General features: G+C 44.9%; 1 non-coding gene across 1 annotated transcript; it reads left to right on the top strand.

Annotated features, from left to right (window-relative positions):
* Window positions 1–1,930: 1,930 nt before the first annotated feature.
* Window positions 1,931–2,002, top strand: Trnat-agu. The gene has a single exon. It is a non-coding gene; the product is annotated as a tRNA-Thr (tRNA).
* Window positions 2,003–3,837: the final 1,835 nt, after the last annotated feature.

Below are 3,837 nucleotides of genomic sequence, written 5' to 3'. Positions count from 1 at the left end.
CAGTAAAATCGCTTAAGAATAATCTTATTAATATGTAGCTTCTGAAGTCATGCTTGTTTACTGTTAACATCGACATCTAATAAGTATATTACGAGGTGCATGGAAACAAAGAACACGAAATGAAATTTTAGTAGCTACGATACATCGAGCAGCTATTGCGCTATGTATGACGACACGCAAAGAATGGCAGTACACATAAGTCAGACAACTCGAGATCAAGTATTTATATCAGAACTGCGCCTTTAAATACAGTAACTGCGAATTGCTTACACGTTATTAATATTCTGGGGCGAATAATGTCACGCTAGGCAGATGTGAGTGAGCGTTATGATTTGAGTTTATTTCTAGAGCTGAACTTTATTCTCCAGGTTTGACACTTAATAACACACTACTTCTGCCTTAGATACTGGACGGACATGTGGATTTACGTTGAATTTTTGAACGTATGTGCTTTTCAAAAGAGGAGACCGGCACCACAGCGCTTCTACAACGCCGCACCGGAAGCTTACGTCGTAGTAGACATTGCAGCTATCTGAATAATTATGCAAATTATTTCGTTGGATGGCGTGCATTACTGAAGTAATGGAGGTCTAAGATCATTATGTTTCTCCCTACTGGACTCTAGAAACAAAGAGGCTGTGGTAGAAAGATGGTGCGTAATCTGCAGCTAGATCTCAGCGGATGGAACATAAAACACGAAAAGTGCTCTCCGAGCCGGCGGAGTACCTCAGCTGTAACGCGACAGCTGTACAGTAGCAATGAAACCGCGACCTTCCTGCCTGCGGAATGCAAGGTCACCACTGCACGCACGCTGCAGTTCAGGTGCCTGAACACCGGCGACATATGCAGAAGCGAAAACGACGGGGAAGTGTTTGGTCAGGCGTGTTCATGAGCTGATCGGTTTCCGGATAATCTGAAAAGTGCGTTCCTACCGTAAATGAAGCAGCAAAGAAAGCGTACGGACACTTCTGAAGTATTTGTTTCTCTGAGCCTCTGAAACTTTTGGCAGAATAAGCACTGCAACCATCACATTTTATAGCCTGTCCGAGCTCATTATCCCCTTAATTATGATAGCATAAGCCGGCCGCTGTGGTCGAGTGGTTCTACGCGCTTCTGTCCGGAACCGCGCTGCTGCTACGGTCACAGGTTCGAATCTTGCCTCGGGCGTGGATGTGTGTGATGTCCTTAGGTTAGCTAGGCTTAAAAAATGGCTCTGAGCACTATGGGACTTAACTTCTGAGGTCATCAGTCCCCTAGAACTTAGAACTGCTTAAACCTAACTAACCTAAGGACATCACACACATCCATGCCCGAGGCAGGATTCGAACCTGCGACCGTAGCGGTCGCGCGGTTCCAGACTGTAGCGCCTAGCTAGGTTTAAGTAGTTCTAAATCTAGGGGACTAATGACCTCAGATGTTAAGTCCCATAGTGCTTAGAGCCATTTGAAACATGATAGCACCACCATTTTGTGGGAAACAACCACTGATCAAATGAATCTGTACGGTTCCAGAGACCTTTTTAAGTCTCAAACATCTATGATGCATGTATGCAGGCTGAAGCGACGAATGAAATTTGTACCAAGGCTGGGATGCGAACTTGGATCTCTTGCTCATTGGGCAGATGCACTAACCATTACTCCAGCCTGGCAAAGCGGCTCTGCACAACTGAATGGACTACCCTAGCGTGCCTTTCTCCTGAGTCCAAATTCCCATAAGCACCTCAGCCTTCATTTGATTAAAGGATCTTTGCCTGCGTTTTAGGATGGATCCTCCGTTTCTTTCGATGCTGAGGTGCTAGTCCACTACAGATGGTGAGCCTCTGCAATGCTGTTCGAGTGTAGGGAGAATACTAAATGGGCTGAAGCCTGGGAGTTTGTAATGAGGCGGGAGTCGTACTGGCACAGTTCGTGCAGTTGTGCAAAGCCACTGTGCCAGGGTGGCGTAGTGGTTAGCGCGTCTGCCTAGTGAGCTAGAGACTCGGGTTCGAATCCCAGCCTTGGTACGTATTTTCATCCGTCACTTCAGTTTGCTTGTTTTCTACTTCTATACTCTACAAGGCACTTGCAGTTTGTGGTGCAGGGTACTGTGTGTACTAGTGTCGCTTCCGCCTTTTGTTGTTCCAGTCGCGAATGGTTGGCGGGAAGAACCGTGGCTGGTAAGCCTCTGTGTGAGCTCGACTCTCTATGATTTTACCTTCCTTGTCTTTTCAGGGGATATATATGTGACGAAGCAACATATTGGTTTACTCCTCTGGAAACGTAAACTGCGCGAGCAGTTAACTACGAATTGATGCAGAACGCAACTCTTGCAGCACTCGTCATTGGGATTGAGTGAGCATTTCTGTGAAACTTCTGTGCTTACTACGCGAACCTGCGAGGCCGTTTCGAGGACATATTTTCCACACAAGTGACTTATCATTTAGTGCCCCCACCTTCTCCCCACCTCCCCTCTTTTCCCTTGTACACTTTCATCCGTATCAGTTTTCACTAGTAACCGGAACACGCACGTATACAAATCTTGCCCTTGTGTACCCCTAATGGGTGTCTCAGTTTGGCGCCCCAAGCAACCATTACTAATTGTACTAAGTCCTGCATAGATATCTCACAAATGTGGTGCTTCAGGAGCCCCTGCTAGCTTGGCACTGCAAGAAGCGGCTTGAGTCGCTTAGGTCTTAGACCTGTCCCATAAACCTGTAACGAAATGCGCTGCTCTTTTTTGGATCTTCTCCATTTCGTCTCTAAATCCTGTCTGACACAAGTTCCCGGATGGCAGCGAGTATTAAAGTACCACATGCAGCTACTCTGAGGTTCAGAGTGGGCTGTAATTATCTTATGGCAACAATATTTGGAATTTATTCTAATGTGTTAATGCAGGACCGATTTACACTGGAAAAAAAAGAACCGATTTTGCCCACTAGGTGCATACCTAGCGCTGTGAATTCTAGAAAGAAACAAAGGAGACATAGAAATGTTTCGATATATAATTATTTAGGAAGGAGATGTGGGCAGAGTAGGACATACAAGTGAGAAAGACATAATTTTGATGTTATTATTAATCGCCGCTTATAGAATTTGTTCAATACCAGACTGGAGCCGTCGACGAGATTCTGTACAGCGCCAAATTTTCACCTGATGGACAAAATAGGGGCCAATTTTTTCCCAGTGTAAATCGGTTCCACTTTAATGACTTAACATATCCAACAAGTTTTGCTGCTGTACAATAATTACAGACCACACAGGTCCTCTCTGAGTACCTACACTTTAATTACAATCACCTGCTATTAGTCCACCTTTGTGGATATTTCCAATGAATCTGTCTGGCGCCGGCCGGATGTTCTAACTTACCGCAGAGTTGTTACACTGGATTCATGTCGGGACTCAAAGCAGGCCAGTCCACTTCAAGAACGTTATTGTCCACAAAGCAATGCTTCACAAGTGCTGCTTTTTTGTCATACTGATAAACATGTTTATCGTCTCTGGGCTGTAAATTGTGTTCATATTGTTCCACATTTAGCGTTTTCCTAAGTGTTATGAGAATACCACACCTCAACTACATAAAAACCTCCACACCGTAACACAACCTTCCGCGCACATAATGGCTGCACTACATATGATGGCAGGTAAGGTTCTCCAGTCATTCTATAAACCGGAATCCTTCCATGAGATTGAGACAGCACATAGCGTGATTCGTCACTGCGAATCATTCGATAACAGTTATTCACTGTCCAGTGGCGTCCCATTTTACACCACCACAGTCGTCGCTTACTAATTAGTGGGGAAATGTTAGTTTATGAGGAGATTCTCTATCATTGTGCTCAATCCTTTTTAACTTCCTTCT

Source organism: Schistocerca americana, chromosome 6 (assembly GCF_021461395.2).
Source record: "Schistocerca americana isolate TAMUIC-IGC-003095 chromosome 6, iqSchAmer2.1, whole genome shotgun sequence".
In the NCBI taxonomy this organism is placed as follows: Eukaryota; Metazoa; Arthropoda; class Insecta; order Orthoptera; family Acrididae; genus Schistocerca; species Schistocerca americana.
This window is presented reverse-complemented; position numbering and strand designations above follow the sequence as displayed.